Genomic DNA, 18,817 nt, shown 5'->3' with positions numbered 1-18,817 from the left:
CTCCTTGACGTGAGACCGACGCCAAAAATTCCTATAAATACAGAAACCTTGGAAAATTAACCTAGATCGGGAGTTCCGCCGCCAGAAGCCTCTGTAGCCACCTAAAACCAATCTAGGCCATCTCTGGCACCCTGCCGGAGGGGGCCATCATCACCGGAGGGCATGGAGGAGGATCCCGGAGGGGCCATCATCACCATGAAGGCCAAGGACCAGAGGGGGGAAGCCATGGAGGAGGAAGCACAAGGGGGAGAACCTCTCCTCCTCTCTCTTGGTGGCACCGGAGTGCCATCGGGAGGGGAATCATCGCCACGGTGATCGTCTTCATCAACATCACCATCATCATCACCATCCTCATCTATTTTACGCGGTCCACTCTCCTGCACCCTGCTGTAATCCCTACTTGAACATGGTGCATTACGCCACATATTATGATCCAATGACGTGTTGCCATCCTATGATGTTTTGAGTAGATATCTTTTGTCTTTGGGTTAATTGATGATCTAGATTGGTATGAGTTGTATGTTTTACTTTGATGCTGTCCTATGGTGCCCTCCATGTCGCACAAGCGTGAGGGGTTCCCGTTGTAGGGTGTTGCAATACGTTCATGATTCGCTTATAGTGGGTTGGTGAGTGACTGAAACACAAACCCGAGTAAGGGGTTATTGCGTATGGGAATAAAGAGGACTTGATGCTTTAATGCTATGGTTGGGTTTTACCTTAATGATCTTTAGTAGTTGCGGATGCTTGCTAGAGTTCCAATCATAAGTGCATATGATCCAAGTAGAGAAAGTATGTTATCTTATGCCTCTCCCTCATATGAAACTGCAATAGTGATTACCGGTCTTGTTAACAATTGCCTAGGACAATTCCGCACACCGGTCCACCATTATTCCACACTCGCTATTTATAATATTTAGTAATATATTATAACTTCATGATAACATCACCTACTTTATATTTTAGCTCTCTGATATCATACAAAGTTATCCTCTTCATACCCACAACATAGATTTATTTCTCGTTGCTAGTTGGAAGCAAACGTTCGGTGTACGTAGAGTCGTATCAGTGGCAGATAGGGCTTGAGAGAATATTGATCTTACCTTTAGCTCCTTGTGGGTTCGACACTCAATACTTATCACTTCCACCTTTGGAAATTGCTACGATGATTCCTTGCACTTGGGGATTATCAAGCTCTTTTCTGGCGCCGTTGCCGGGGAGCAATAGCGTGGGGTTGATATTCTCGTGTGTGCTTGTTTGCTTTCTTCACTAAGTAGATTTTGTTTTTCCTTTTTGTTTCTGTTTAGTTGTGGGTGAAACATACAAAAAACTAAAAGAATGAAAATACCAAAAAAAAATACTTGCCTCTCATGCCTAAAAAGTTTCTCAAAAAGTGAAGTGATTGGAAAGTTATGCATTGAAGAAGTGAGGGTCGACCTTGAGCACTCGTGTTCATGCTCATGGAAACAATGTAGAATTTTTCATGGAAGTTTCTCTATAAATAATTATCCCCTTATATATATCCATTGTATTATAAAAATAATGTGGTTTTAGGATGATTAGATTGCTTGTTTACTATGTGCAGAACAAAAACAGAAACTTGGGCTGTAGCGCATGATTTTACGTTTTTTACTGGAAAGTCAAATGGGTATGAAACTTTTTTCACATTAATTCTGTACAAAATTTTCAAATTTTCAAATTTATTTCATAATTTTTGGACTTACATAAGTTTACTAAACCTCCAGATTACTACAGACTGTCCTGTTTTAGACAGATTCTGTTTTCTATGTGTTGTTTGCTTATTTTGATGAATCTATGAGAAGTATCGGAGGGTATGAACCATGGATGAGTTGGAATACAGTATATATTACACCAATATGAATTTAGAATGAGTTCACAACAGTACCTAAAGGTAGTGATTTGCTTTATTATACTAACGGATCTCACAAAGTTTTAGTTAAAGTTTTGTGTGGATGAAGTGTTCAAAGAACGAGGAGTTACCGATGTGAGAAGAATAAAGAGAGGCAAGAGCTAAAGATTGGGGATGCCCAAGGCACCACAAGTAAATATTCTAAGGATACTCAAGCATCTAAGCTTGGGGATGCCCCGGTTGGCATCCCATCTTTCTTCTTCAACAATTATCGGTATACCTCGGTTTTTGTTTTGTTCACATAATTTGTGTCTTTTGTGTTTTTATTTTTCTTTAAGAACCATGATAGTATTAGATGTCCCTTCATAAATTTATAAAATACTTCATGTTCTTCACTTATATATTTTAAGTATGATCTTATAGAATTGCTCTTTGTGCTTCACTTAAATCTTTTGAGTATGGTTTTATAGAATGCTTCGTGTGCTTCACTTATACATTTTGAGCTTGGATATTGGTTAGTTTATATTAATTGTAGAATGCCCCATGAACTTCACTTATATATTTTGGAGTATGAATAATACTATCATCTAAAGCGGGTTTGGAAGAGTGTCAACTTTAGGAACTAGTGATCCCGCTATTCTAAATGAGAAGATTTTTGCTTATGTGGAGAGTAGAAAATTTTCTATGCTTGTAGATCATGAAAAGAATGCTTTATGTGATGGTTAGGTTGTTGAATTCATTCATGATTCTACTGAAAATTATTATGAGGGAGGAATATATGCTTGTAGGAGCTGCAATAATATCAAGTTTCCTCTCTATGTGCTTAAAGTTTTGAAGTTATACTTGTTTTGCCTTCCTATGCTAGTTGATTCTTGTTCCTATAAATTATGTGCTCACAAAATCCCTAGGCATAGGAAGTGGGTTAGATTTAAATATGCTAGTCATATTCTTCATGATGCTCTCTTTATGTTTCAATTCTTATCTTTTATGTGAGCATCATTGAAATCATCATGCCTAGCTAAAAGGCATTAAAGAAAAGCGCTTGTTGGGAGGCAACCCAATATTTACCCTTATTGTTTTTGTGTGTTTACATGATTAAGATACTGTAGTAATCATGCCTTTGGAAAGACTTGGGTGAAAGTTAATGTGATCTTGCTGTAAAAAACAGAAACTTTGCACTCACGAGATTAGCTGCCATTTTTTTATAGAAGAGTGCTTTAGTGCTGATTCTTTTTTCATAATATTAATAGAAAAATTCCTTACGTCCACCAATTTATTTCATATTTTTTTGAGTAGCAGAAGTATGGTTAGTGTTCCGATCATTACAGACTGTTCTGTTTCTGACAGATTCTGTTTTCATTGCATAGTTTGCTTGTTTTCTAGTTTCTATGACTTATATTTCTCAATATAAATTGTAGAAATGATATGGTACAGTAGGCATTGTGTGATAACAATTATGAACCATGTCTTTGACAGTACCAAAGTGAACGGTTTACTCTTTATCATACTAACCTATCTCACGAAGTTCCGTTAAGTTTTGTGTGATTGAAGTTTTCAAGCTTTGGGTGAGATATCGATATGAGGAGAATAAGGAGTGGAAGACCCTAATCTTGGGGATGCCCAAGGCACCTCAATGTAATATTCAAGGAAGACTCAAGTGCCTAAGCTTGGGGATGCCCCGGAAGGCATCCCCTCTTTCGTCTTCAAAACTATCGGTATACCTTACTCGGAGCTATATTTTTATTCGTCACATGATATGTGTTTTGCTTGGAGCGTATTTTCAATTTTACTTGCTGTTTGAATAAAATCATTGGATATGAAATCTTAAATGAAAAGGAATCCTCTCATGGCTATTTAATTATTTGACTACTCAGTGTCCTTCACTCATATCTTTTTGGAGTAGTTTGTCATTACTCCCGTGCTTCACATATATCCTATGAGTAAATAGTTGAATGAATTGAATATCATAAATCTCAATTTATATATGTTTCATATGCTTATACCATGGGGAGTAATGACTTCACATAGAATAAGTATAGTTAGTAAACTTACTGAAAGTTAGCAAACGTAGAATTGGTCACTTGAACAATTCATGAAAGAATATTGAAGGAAGAGAGATTTCACATATAAATATACCATCTTGGACATATTTTGTAATTGTGAGCACTCAGTAAAATATGACATGCTAAAAGGTTGATGTCGGACAAAGAAGACAACATAATGGGTTATGTTTTCTTATATCTAAAATAAAGTATATTGTCTTGGATCATCCAACATGTTGAGCTTGCTTTTCCCCCCTCATGCTAGCCAAATTCTTTGCACCAAGTAGAGATACTACTTGTGCTTCCAAACATTCCTTAAACCAGTTTTGCCATGAGAGTCCACCATACCTACCTATGGATTAAGTAAGATCCTTCAAGTAAGTTGTCATCGGTGCATGCAATAAAAATTGCCCTCTAAATATGTATGATCTATTAATGTGGAGAAAATAAGCTTTATACGATCTTGTGATGTGGAAGAAATAAAAGCGACGGACTGCATAATAAAGGTCCATATCACAAGTGGCAATATAAAGTGACGTTCTTTTGCATTAAGATTTGTGCATCCAACCATAAAAGCGCATGACAACCTATGCTTCCCTCTGCGAAGGGCCTATATTTTACTTTTATCTTCTACCTTATGCAAGAGTCATGGTGATCTTCACCTTTCCTTTCTACATTTTATCCTTTGGCAAGCACATTGTGTTGGAAAGATCCTGATATATATACATATATATATATATATATCCAATTGGATGTAAGTTACCCTTGAGGTAAAAGGTTGGGAGGCGAATCTATAAGCCCCTATCTTTCTCTCTGTCCGATTGAAACTTTGAACCCACAAATAGCATGTGAGTGTTAGCAATTGTGAAAGATTAAATGATAGTTGAGTATGTGGAGTTTTCTAAACCAAAGCTCTGACATAGACCCTTCCTGAAAATAAGATGAATTGCAATTATTTGATGACTAAGAATATAGTTTGTTAGTTTCAAGAAAGTTTATGATCTATACTTTAACATGTGAATAGTTTGTTACTTGATCATGAAAATTTTATGAAGATGAGCTACTGTTATGATATATAATGATGTTATAAAAAGTGATTGAAACTATCATTGATGAAACTTACGCACTTGCTAGCATTCACACTTCATATATTATTTCTTTTATCATTTACCTACTCGAGGACGAGCAGGAATTCCCTCTTGGAACCACGAGCCTTCTAGTGAGTTGCTCCGGTTTGTGAGGGGTGTGTGTCCAAAATTTGGTCAAACATGCCAATTTTTTTACCACATCATCTTGGTGGCTTGACATTACATCAACCAAGGTTTCATGTGCTTCTGATTTTTTTTAATTTTTTGGAATTAAAATGCCATGTCACACCATGCTTAATTGTGTCATAGCCGTTAGACCAATATGTTTGAAAATTCGTTCCGATTTACTGCACATGGAATTAAATCACACACAAGTACACGAAATATGAGTTTTCAAACTGTTATGGTTAGCTGTTGCATGTACATGTAGTTCAAATTTCAATTACGGTCGTTAAATGGCTAGAAAATCACTTAAATGTCTTAGAAGGTCAAATGACCCCTGAAATTTTCCAAAATTTGACATGACAGTTGTATTAGTACTACAAAATTTCTCGTTCATTTAAAACACCATCCATTCACACTTTATTCCAAATTCGTCTTTTACAGCTAATAAAAAATATCTACAACATCACACACAATTGTTTTCTAGGAACCGTTTGCGATGAAAATATCTGGGTCTATTTAAGTCTCCCTCCTTGAGCTTCGCCGACTCGTCTGCTCTAGTGCCAGCAACCCCCGAATCCACAAATCTCGATCCCCATTCCCGCACCCCCTTCTTGCAAAGATGATGTCGTGGAAACGCTTCGTGAAGGCCCGTACGATGGCCATGCCCCCCCCCCCGAGCGCAATCGCCTACGCCTAGAGTGCCGCCGCATCCGCATTGAGCGCGGCCGCTTATGCCGAGAGGGCGTCCGCGACAGCTGACAGGGCAGCTGCAATAGTCGAGACGGCTGCAGCTGCTGCTGCGATGGCGGCTGCAAACGTCGAGAGCGCTCGAGCTGCCGTCCGTGCCGCTGATGTCACTCTGGCCTGGGTCGAGGCCATCGACGCCAAGATCGAGGATGCACACGCCAAGATATTCCAGGCCACCTCAGACTCCAGCATGCAACCCACATCTGAAAAGGTGGCGGTGGCCATGGACCACCTGCTTCCTCATGAGGTCATCGAGCGGGAGCTGAAGATGCAGGAGGCGATGGAGATCGAGGAGCGCCGGGAGGAGGAGTTGCGCGTGGCCGAGGTCGAGGTATAGAAGAGTCTGTCCATCAAGGAATCGGCGGTGGAGTACCAACGCGAGCTCTCGCGCAGTCACTACTACGACTACTACAACCTTGAGGGCGGTGCCGAGGACGAGGACGAGGACACGGTCGACTTCAGCAGGGGGATGCGGAGTCCACCAACGGCGGTATGTCGCCAGAACAAGTCATCGACATCTCATCTCACATCGGCGATGCATAGGCCGGCGCGGCGGCGGATTTTTAATTATGCGTACTTAGGCTTTGTTTTAATACTAGTCTTTTGTTAGAGCAATGTTTAGGTCAACTGGCTCTGTGTAATTACTGAAATTGCTCGACTGAGTAAGTGTGGTCTGTCTGCTGTACGCTCTTTTGTGTGCCCAAATTAGCAAGCGGTGTTAAATTATGCAATGACATACCCGGGGAAATTTCCACCAAAATTTTAATTATCAAACTCATCCCATGCACGTAAAGCAGAAGAATCGGTTGCGATGCACACAATCGTTCAAAGTGAATGGTCCGGCAGCACCGCGCGTGTTCAAAGTGAATGTGCCCATGCCTTGAGACCAAAATTTGAATTATCAAACTCATCCCATGAGCGTAAAGCAAAAGAATCATTTGTGTTGCACACAATCGTTCAAATTGAATGGCCCGGCGACACCGCGTGCAAAGTGTCCCTCCACATTTCCAAAATTTTGGCATATCGCCAACATATCTACCCTGGCCCCCCTTCCCCTTTTCTCCCCGACCACAAGTCACATTTCCCCTGTTTCCTCCTTCCTTCATTCCTTTCTAAGCTATAGCCGCTTCCTCGCTCTCGCCATCTCGCATCCTACCATCGGGGTCGCCATGGTCTTCTTCAAAGACATCTCCAGCGGTTCCTCCTCTGGCGACTACTCCTTCACCACCCAGGTATGCCTCTCTTCTCTCTCTCGGGCTATGACTTGGAATGAAGGATTTTTACCCGGAGGTCGATTTGAGTCGTTTCTTCCTCTTGTAGCTCCCTAAGACCATCAGTGGCAACGAATGGAGCGGGGTGGCTGAAGATCTATCTGCTTGTGGTCACCATCAATCTCCATGCGTGAAGCTACTTGCGTTTGATTCTGTGGACACTTGGAGGAAGTTTCTGGCATGCACAGAGAAGGTTAGACCCTCTTTCGTTGTTACAAATCATTTGTTAGATGTGATTCAGACACTGTCACGGTCCCAACCCATTCATACCATACCTTCAACCAAACGCGGTGCCATTAGAAAGTGTCACAGTTTGTACCTAGTATCTTAAATTGTTGCCATCTCATCAGCGGTGCCATTAGAAAATTATTTGGCACCACTTCAGCAGTTTGTGCAACCAACTTTGGTCCACACATCCGAGCAGCCAAGCAGTAAAATACTAAATCTTTATGGCATGAAAGAACTGGACATCGGAGCAACTACGTGCTCCGGAGTCCGGGTCCCTGATTTTTTGTCTGCTACATTGGCTCGCCAGTTCAGGGCACCGTTGCGAGATGTAGCAACAGTTGTCTTTACACCAGTTTTGGCATACATAGTGGACGGCCTTAGTGCTATTAGTTCTATGTTACTAAATTTGTGCATGTACACACCTGTTAGTATCAATTTGTTGTCATCCAAACACTGTCGCTATGCTGTTGCAGTTATATTTACCTTCCTCATAAAATGTTCAATTTGTTATTTATTGTACATGAGTAAGAACTTGTAGCGTCGTTGTAGTTAATTATAGCTTCTGATGTTCCAAAATTTGGTTGTTGTCTCATTACCAATTATTTCATTTGCACATTGATCTTTTTGAGAAGATATATCATCATTAACATGTTTCTTTAGTTTTTTCAAAATAAGCATTGGTGATTTTCTATGTTGCTATAAACCCATTTCCCCTACAATTGTTACTGATCTAGTTTTAAATATTGTAGGATGAATGGAAGTGTTCTTACTTGGAGTGGGTTGATCAAGAGTGGCCACAGTCTTTGAAGATGTGCCTAACGAAGCTCTGGAGCATGTATGAGGAAGTGAACACAACTAGGCTTAGAGAAAGTCTTGTCAACGCTGAAGCATATTTCAAGATGCGGGATAAAAAGTTGAAGGTGGAGAATGAACTCAAATTTTTTTAAAGACTTTGCTAAGATGGTGTTGGCGAAGAAGGAGGCACTTTCCCAGTTGGCCCGTGCAAAATGGGTTCTTACTGAATTGAAAGTAGAGGTGGATAAGACGAGCCTGGATGATCTCGATTAGGGAAATGAATATATTGTTCTTATGAAGTTGAACTAGCTATATGTTGTACCGTGTTGTTTTCATGTAGCTACCGTACTGTGGTGTTATAATATATTTATGTGCCTGATATGAAATTGGCAAACAGTTGTTCGATATGAAATGTGAATTTGCGTAATACTAGAATTATTAATTATAAACTAATAAACCTGCTAAATGTGTCATGGACCTTTGCAAACAGTTCTAGCAGTAAAAGCGGTTACGATGGATAGCCCAATGCCACACAGTTTTCTTCATCAAATCGTGTGTGATATAGTTGATAAAAGCAAACAGTTAACCAAGGAAGATCGTGTGTGATAGTTACACCTTTCACACACGATCCTACACATAAAACCGTGTGGGATTTACGTCCGAACGAAAATGTTTTCCCTGGATTGACTGTGTGGGATGTACATAAGAACGAAAACGTATTCCTTGGATTGACTGTGTGTGATATACATATGAACGGAAATGTTTTTCTGGGATTCACCGTGTGGGATGTACATACCTACAGAAATGATTTTCTTAGATTACCGTGTGGAATGTACATACCTATGGAAATGATTTCTGGGATTCATCGTGTGGGATGTACATACCTACGGAAATGATTTCTGGGATTCACCGTGTGGGATGTACATACCTACGGAAATGATTGGGTTTCGATGCCTCACCCGAACGCACACGGCCCCATCCTGGGTCCCAGGAGGGCCTATCCCCAACGATTTCTTGGTCATGTGGGAAGGACACCCTATCACACGCACTCACTTGGCAACGGTTCCAAATGCCGTCATGGAAAGAGGTAAAAAACCGTTTGTTTAGGACCGACGCGCACCAGTGGATGAACCTGAACTTTCAAATCATCTGATGCAAGTGCTGATGAAGCCTTTGAAGCCAGGCCAAGCTCCAAGGACCATGTTCCTAGTGAAGGAATTGCTCTATGTGCCATTGACGATCTACAGAATATTGACCAAAACCCTCAGTCCAATCAAGGGCCACAACTCTCATGACGACGAAGTTGTTGGCATCATGAAGAATCTGCTGTTCAATATCATCCATGGCATTCCTATCAACTACCACGATTTCTTCATGAGTACTTTGGCCAATGTAGCTCTATCACCATTTGAGTTGAAGCCTTACGCTCCCTGGATTATGAGATTCATCAGATCAAGGTCTTCAATCAACTATTAGCCCGACTGTCAAAATCATCTCAGCTACTTGCCGCCTGTTGAAGTCCTCAAAAGGACTATTTCCTCAGCTGATGAGAAGGGCAAGGCTGCTGTCATTGATGAAGGCACTCGTTCATTGGATGGACAGTTTCTTAAAGCTACATCATATTCCACCAATGATGACTCTGCCACACATGATACTGCTGCAAATGCTTCAAAGCAATATCCTCAAGCCACTGCTCTGCGTGTAATGACTGATCGTGAGCTTCTCCTCAGTCTTCATCAGAAGGTCGATCGCAACCACAAGTGGGTCAAGCGTCAGTTTGGTTCAGTTCTTCAGAATATGATGATCACGCAAAACACTGTGAAGAAGAACCATTACTACTTGCATGAAGTTTTTGAACGCACTTTGGCCGTATTGTGTCACCTCTACGGTGATGACGATCTCAAGCAGATGGGCTTCCAATAGAACTTTCACTGGTCTCAGCCACCTTTGAAGAAATTCAAGAAGGTCAAAGTTCCTCACCTGGTCGCCGGTTCATATTCTTCATCGCGCAAGACGGATGAAGCCGAAGATTTGAACGACACCGCGACATGCCCTACTCCAACAGACGACCCCAACAACAATGGCGCTCCTCCATCGACATCATGATGATATTCTTCAGGGGTGTTAGTCCTCATTTTTCGTCCCTTTTGGTCATTCGATGACAAAGGGGGAGAAATTTGAGTTAGTCTTCCAGTGGGTCTCTATATATGGGCATTTTTTCGTTAAGTTACAACTCTTTCTCTTCTCAGGTGTTTGCTCTGATGAGTTGTAGACTTAAGTCCTATGGTGGTCTGATACTTATGCTCTGTTTTCTACATGCTATTTCCTCAAGTTCGTTAATGCACGCATGCTGAATTTCATCAGACACCATATTTCATCATGCATTCCAAATTCTTCATATCATATGTTAAATGCATGTATGAATTACAAGATATAGGGGGAGATCTCCATGATTCTACTCTACAATGTGCATTTGCTATTCAAAGCAAATTCCTCACATATGCACATCTTCAGGGGGAGTTCTTATATATCTTGCAATCAAATTTCTCAATATCAGTATTTACACTTCATATGTTTATCCCCGTTGAAAACATAACCTATATTGTCATCAATCACCAAAAAGGGGGAGATTGTAAGTGCATCCAGTGCCCGTTCGTGGTTTTGGTGTATTGAAGACTTATAGGTTAAGGGACTAATGAGTTTGTGAGTGTACACAAGTCTATGAGTCTATGAGGAGTTTGATATATAGGATGAAAGTCGACCCCTAAAAATGAATGTCTTTAGCTGAAGACTTTCAAAGTGAAGAAATTGGTGTGACCGTGAAGACTTGATATTCATGCGAGGAATATGAAGCGTGAAGACTTTTGTTTTCGTAGTTTCATTTTCTCTTTCTCGAGTCATAGGAAACACCATACTGTTAAAGGGGGTTGAGGTAAAACTAAGGAAAAGTTTCCAAGTGATGCTCATCTCAAAATCCTACACCTACCCAATCCTTTTGAGTGAAGCCATTGGGAATCCCATATAGTTCAGTCAATTTATTCAATGACAGAGACGAAGATCTTCTAGTCACCGAGGAATTTGTTCTGACCGAGGAGTTAGGAATTCACGAGTGTGAATTGCCTACAAGTGAGGAACATGATAGCCCTGAGGAATTTGATAGCTTAAATATCCGACCGTTGATGTGCTAGGCCCCAGTTTTCCCAAAATATCTTCCCACCTAACGGTCATATCATTGAAGGGCATTTATGTCTTATCATGTTGTGATGCTCCCTAGGCTATAAATAGCCGCCCCCTACAACCACTAGTTGGTTGGCTCCTCTGCGAGAAACTGACACTTGTCATTGAGAGCATCCCATACTCCGAGGACTTTGAGCAAAAATCATCAAGTGAGGAAAACCCAAACCCAAACACCTACAAACCCAAAGTGATTGAGAATCACTGAAAAGATTGTTCTGTGTGGAACCGATGCTTGTTACCTTTGAGGACTGCGCATCCTCAAGACGGTTAGGCGTCATGGTCTAGAGCATCCAAGAGGAAATTGTGGATCGCCGAGTGACCGAGTCTGTGAAGGTTTAGAAGTCACCTGAAGACTTATCACGAGTGATTGGGGGAGGTTTCTGTGATCTTAGCTCAAGGAGAATACGGTGAGGACTGTGTATCCTCGGGTTTAAATACCTAGCCGCTCCAACTAGATGTACGACTGTCACCGCAGTTGGAACTAGTCTACCAAATCATCATCTTCACCAAGTGACAGGTTCTATTTCCTCAACCCTTCCATTTCCTCATACATGTGTTGATGAACTTGATTGTTACTATTTGAAGACTTTGACTGAAGACTTTCTCAATGTCTTCAATCCTATTTCTTCAGCCAGTTTGTCTTCAGCCTTCTTATCCCGTGTTCACCCTACTTGTACTTTTTGCTTGTTTTCATTTCATCATGATGACTATGCTACTACTCTGTTATGCTTGCATCTGAGTATTTATTCCGCTACTTGTCGTTCGTGACTTAGGAAATTCCTCACTTTGAATTTCCTCAGTGACGAATTTGTAAAAATCGCCCATTCACCCCCCTCTTGTCGATATAACGCACTTTCACTTTTTTACTTAAAATTGTAGGAGAGGCTCCTAGTATGCTATACTAAATAATAAGGTATATTTACATGAGTGGGAGGAAAAGATCCCCACAAGATAGAAAGAGAAGAAGGAAGCAAAACGAAGAGTCTAAAGAGAATTTACAACAGAAGTGATGTAATCACCGAGATCAGGGGACACCCTATATTTTAACCAAAGTAGACCAGACTTAGTTCTTTCTAGCCAAGACCTATTTGTAGGTTTGATCTGGTTGAAGATTTCCTCCCTTTCCAAATATTCCAAGAAGTGATGGTGAAAATCTCAAAGAAAAGCCTACCAGAGTAGTTATCCTTTGCCCTTCTAGTGGCATCAATCCTAGATATGCCAAAAATGTATGGTATAACAATTTTTGCCCAGTAATTTTCGCTAAAAGGCAAGTAAATATAAGTGTTCAATGACATCTTCATCTCCAGCCATGCATCACACACATGTGTCACTATTGCTTGCACATAATTGTTAGTGCATTGATAGGTACTTTGTAAAAGGAGTACCTTAATTACCCCTAATTTTCATTAGGATCCAACTAAAAAGGGTGGGGAGGACAAAAGATGATGTGCAAGTTCTTGTTGCGCGCACGTACAATTATATATGAAATACATGCCTACAAATATTTGATGAATTGGAACTAACTTATTGTTTCCTATGTTACCACTATTACATAATTTATTCTATCCATGCAACATCCATTATCCATCCCCATGCCTACGCTTTTAATCATTGTTGCTCTCTTTCAGTTACCTTGTGTTGGAAATATGCCCTAGAGGCAATAATAAAGTGGTTATTATTATATTTCCTTATTCATGATAATTGTCTATTGTTCATGCTATAATTGTGTTATCCGAAAATCGTAATACATGTGTGAATACATAGACCACAACATGTCCCTAGTGAGCCTCTAGTTGACTAGCTCGTTGATCAATAGATGGTTACGGTGTCCTGACCATGGACATTGGATGTCGTTGATAACGGGATCACATCATTGGGAGAATTATGTGATGGACAAGACCCAATCCTAAGCATAGCACAAGATCGTGTAGTTCGTTTGCTAAAGCTTTTCTAATGTCAAGTATCTTTTCCTTAGACCATGAGATTGTGCAACTCCTAGATACTGTAGGAATGCTTTGGGTGTGCCAAACATCACAACGTAACTAGGTGGCTATAAAGGTGCACTACGGGTATCTCCGAAACTGTCTGTTGGGTTGGCATGAATTGAGACTGGGATTTATCACTCCGTATGACGGAGAGGTATCTCTGGGCCCACTCGGTGATGCATCATCATAATGAGCTCAGTGTGACAAAGGAGTTGATCACGGGATGATGTGTTACGAACGAGTAAAGAGACTTGCCGGCAACGAGGTTGAACAAGGTATAGGGATACCGACGATCGAATCTCGGGCAAGTATCATACCGATAGACAAAGGGAATTGTGTACGGGATTGATTGAATCCCCGACATTGTGGTTCATCCGATGAGATCATCATGGAACATGTAGGAACCAATATGGTTATCCAGATCCCGCTATTGGTTATTGGCCGGAGAGGTGTCTCGGTCATGTCTACATGGTTCCCGAACCCATAGGGTGTACACACTTAAGGTTCGGTGACGCTAGAGTTGTTATGGGAAATAGTATGTGGTTACCGAATGTTGTTCGGAGTCCCAGATGAGATCCCGAACGTCAGGAGGAGTTCCGGAATGGTCCGGAGGTGAATATTTATATATGGGAAGTCATCATACGGTCACCGGAAGTATTCAGGGGTTTGCCAGTATTGTAACGGGACCACCGAAGGGGTTCCAGGGCTCCACCGGGAGGGTCCACCTGCCCCGGATGGCCCTATGGGCTGTATGTGGAAGGGAACCAGCCCCTAAGTGGGTTGGGCGCCACCCACTAGGGCCCATGCGCCTAGGGTTGGGGGGAACACTAAGGGGGGCGCCCCCCTTGGCTTGGGGGGCAAGCCCCCTCCCCTTGGCCGCCGCCCCCCTCTAGATCTCATCTAGAGGGGACGGACCCCTTTCCCCTTCGCCCTATAAATAGAGGGGAGGAGGGAGGGCAGCAGCACCTCATCCAAGGCGCAACCCTCCCCCTCTCCAACACCCCCTCCTCCTCCGTTGAGCTTGGTGAAGCCTTGCCGGAGAACTGCAAGCTCCACCACCACGCCGTCGTGCTGCCGGAGCTCTTCCCCAACTTCTCCTCCCCCCTTGCTGGATCAAGAAGGAGGAAACGTCCCCGGGTTGTACATGTGTTGAACACGGAGGCGCTATTGTTCGGCGCTTAGATCGGAATCGACCGCGATCTGAATCACTGCGTGTACGACTCCACCAACCGCATTCTTGTAACGCTTCTGTATCGCGATCTTCAAGGGTATGAAGATGCACTCCCCTCTCTCTCGTTGCTAGTCTCTCCATAGATTGATCTTGGTGATGCGTAGAAATTTTTTGTTTTCTGCAACGATCCCCAACAGCGGCATCATGAGCTAGGTCTACGCGTAGTTTCTATGCACGAGTAGAACACAAGTTGTTGTGGGCATCGATTTTGTCAATTTACTTGTCGTTACTAGTCTTATATTGATTTGGCGGCATCGTGGGATGAAGCGTCCGGGACCGACCTTACACGTACGTTTACGTGAGATAGGTTCCACCGACTGACATGCACTAGTTGCATAAGGTGGCTAGCGGGTGTCTGTCTCTCCCACTTTAGTCGAATCGGATTCGAAAAGGGTCCTTATGAAGGGTAAATAGAAAATGGCATATCACGTTGTGGTTTTGGTGTAGGTAAGAAACGTTCTTGCAAGAAACCTATAGCAGCCACGTAAAAACTTGCAACAACAATTAGAGGATGTCTAACTTGTTCTTGCAGCATATGCCGTGTGATGTGATATGGCCAAAAGGATGTGATGAATGATATATGTGATGTATGAGATTGATCATGTTCTTGTCATAGGAATCACGACTTGCATGTTGATGAGTATGACAACCGGCAGGAGCCATAGGAGTTGTCTTAATTTATTGTATGACCTGCATGTCAATGAAAACGCCATGTAATTACTTTACTTTATTGCTAACCATTAGCCATAGTAGTAGAAGTAACAGTTGGCGAGAGAACTTCATGACAACACGATGATGGAGATCATGGTGGCATGTCGGTGATGATGATGATCATGGCGCCCCGAAGATGGTGATCAAAAGGAGCAAAATGATATTGGCCATATCATGTCACTATTTGATTGCATGTGATGTTTATCATGTTTTTACATGTTATTTGCTTAGAACAATGGTAGCTTAAATAAGATGATCCCTCGCTATAATTTCAAGAAAGTGTTCCCCCTAACTGTGCACCGTTGCGAAGGTTCGTTGTTTCGAAGCACAACATGATGATCGGGTGTGATAGATTATAACGTTCGAATACAACAGGTGTAAGCCAGATTTACACATGCAGAACACTTAGGTTGACTTGACGAGCCTAGCATGTATAGACATGGCCTCGGAACACGAGAGATCGAAGGTCGAACATGAGTCGTATAGTAGATACGATCAACATGGAGATGTTCACCGTTGATGACTAGTCCGTCTCACGTGATGATCAGACACGGCCTAGTCGATTCGGATCATGTATCACTTAGATGACTAGAGGGATGTCTATCTGAGTGGGAGTTCATTAAATAATTTGATTAGATGAACTTAATTGTCATGAACTTAGTCTAAATATCTTTACAATATGTCTTGTAGATCAAATGGCCCACGCTAATGTTGCCCTCAACTTCAACGCGTTCCTAGAGAAAACCAAGATGAAAGACGATGGTAGCAACTATACGGATTGGGTCCGTAACTTGAGGATCATCCTCATAGCTGCCAAGAAAGCATATGTCCTTGAAGCACCACTAGGTGAAGCACCTGTTTTCCCAGCAACTCAAGACGTTATGAACGCCTGGCAGTCGCGTAGTGATGATTACTCCCTGGTTCAGTGCGGCATGCTTTACAATTTAGAACCGGGGCTCCAAAAGCGTTTTGAGCAGCACGGAGCATATGAGATGTTCCAAGAGATGAAAATGGTTTTCCAAGCTCATGCCCGGGTCAAGAGATATGAAGTCTCCGACAAGTTCTACAGTTGTAAGATGGAGGAAACCAGTTCTGTCAGTGAGCTTATACTCACTATGTCTGGTTTACGCAACCATTTGTCTCAGTTGGGAGTTAATCTCCCAGATGACTCGGTCATTGACAGGATCCTCCAGTCGCTCCCACCTAGCTACAAGAGCTTTGTGATGAACTACAATATGCAAGGGATGGAGAAGTCCATTCCCGAGTTATATGCAATGCTGAAATCAGCGGAGGTGGAGATCAAAAAGGAACATCAAGTGTTGATGGTGAATAAGACCACTAGTTTCAAGAAGGGCAAGGGTAAGAAGAACTTCAAGAAGGACAGCAAGGGAGTTGCCACGCCTGGTAAATCAGTTGCCGGGAAGAAGCCAAAGAATGGACCCAAGCCCGAGACTCAGTGCTTTTATTGCAAGGCAAATGGTCACTTGAAGCGGAACTACCCCAAGTACTTAGGGGACAAGAAGGCCGGCAATACCAAAGGTATATATGATATACATGTTATTGATGTGTACCTTACCAGCACTCGTAGTAGCTCCTAGGTATTTGATACTGGTGTGGTTGCTCATATTTGTAACTCAAAAAAGGAGTTGCGGAATAAGCGGAGACTGGCGAAGGACGAGGTGACGATGCGCGTCGGGAATGGTTCCAAGGTCAATGTGATCGCCGTCGGCACACTACCTCTACATTTACCTACGGGATTAGTTTTAAACCTCAATAATTGTTATTTAGTGCCAGCTTTGAGCATGACATTGTATCTGGATCTCGTTTAATGCGAGATGGCTACTCATTTAAATATGAGAATAATGGTTGTTCTATTTATATGAGAGATATGTTTTATGGTCATGCCCCGCTGGTCAATGGTTTATTCTTATTGAATCTCGAACGTGATGTTACACATATTCATAGTGTGAATGCCAAAAGATGTAAGGTTGATAATGATAGTCCCACATACTTGTGGCACTGCCGCCTTGGTCACATTGGTGTCAAATGCATGAAGAAACTCCATGCAAATGGACTTTTGGAGTCTCTTGATTATGAATCATTTGACACATGCGAACCATGCCTCATGGGCAAAATGACCAAGACTCCGTTCTTCAGAACAATGGAGCGAGCAACAAACTTATTGGAAATCATACATACTGATGTGCGCGGTCCAATGAGTGTTGAGGCTCGCGGTGGTTATCGTTATGTTCTCACCCTCACCGATGACTTAAGTAGATATGGGTATGTCTACTTAATGAAACACAAGTCTGAGACCTTTGAAAAGTTCAAGGAATTCCAGAGTGAGGTTGAAAATTAACATGACAGGAAAATAAAATTCTTGCGATCAGATCGGGGGGAGAATATTTGAGTCACGAGTTTGGCACACACTTAAGGAAATGTGGAATTGTTTCACAACTCAGGCCGCCTAGAACACCTCAGCATAATGGTGTGTCCGAACGTCGTAATCGTACTCTGTTGGACATGGTGCCATCTATGATGTCTCTTACCGACCTACCGCCATCATTTTGGGGTTATGCTTTAGAGACCGCCTCGTTCACTTTAAATAGGGCTCCGTCGAAATCCGTTGAGATGATACCGTATGAATTATGGTTTGGGAAGAAACCTAAGCTGTCGTTTCTGAAAGTTTGGGGATGCGATGCTTATGTCAAGAAACTTCAACCTGAAAAGCTCAAACCCAAATCAGAAAAATGCGTCTTCATAGGATACCTAAGGAAACTATTGAGTATACCTTCTACCTCAGATCCGAAGGCAAGGTCTTTGTTGCCAAGAATGGATCCTTTCTGGAGAAAGAGTTTCTCTCGAAAGAATTAAGTGGGAGGAAAGTAGAACTTGATGAGGTATTGCCTCTTGAACCGGAGAGTAGCGCAGCTCCGGAAGATGTTTCTATGGTGCCTGCACCGACTAGAGAGGAAGTTAATGATGATTCTCATGAAACTTCGGATCAAGTTGCTACTGAACTTCGTAGGTCCACGAGGACACATTCCGCACCAGAGTGGTACGGCAACCCTGTCCTGGAAATCATGTTGTTAGACAATGGTGAACCTTCGAACTATGAAGAAATGATGGTGGGCCCAGATTCCAGCAAATGGCTTGAAGCCATGAAATCCAAGATAGGATCTGAGGGAGTCCTGGATTAGGGGGTGTTCGGGTAGCCGGACTATACCTTCAGCCGGACTCCTGGACTATGAAGGTACAAGATTGAAGACTTCGTCCCGTGTCCGGATGGGACTTTCCTTAGCGTGGAAGGCAAGCTTGGCGATGCGGATATTCAAGATCTCCTACCATTGTAACCGACTTTATGTAACCCTAACCCTATCAGGTGTCTATATAAACCAGAGGGTTGTAGTCCGTAGGACAGAATCAACTCCATACACAACAATCATACCA

Source organism: Triticum dicoccoides, chromosome 3A (assembly GCF_002162155.2).
Source record: "Triticum dicoccoides isolate Atlit2015 ecotype Zavitan chromosome 3A, WEW_v2.0, whole genome shotgun sequence".
NCBI lineage: Eukaryota > Viridiplantae > Streptophyta > Magnoliopsida > Poales > Poaceae > Triticum > Triticum dicoccoides.
Note: the sequence above shows the minus strand (reverse complement) of the source record.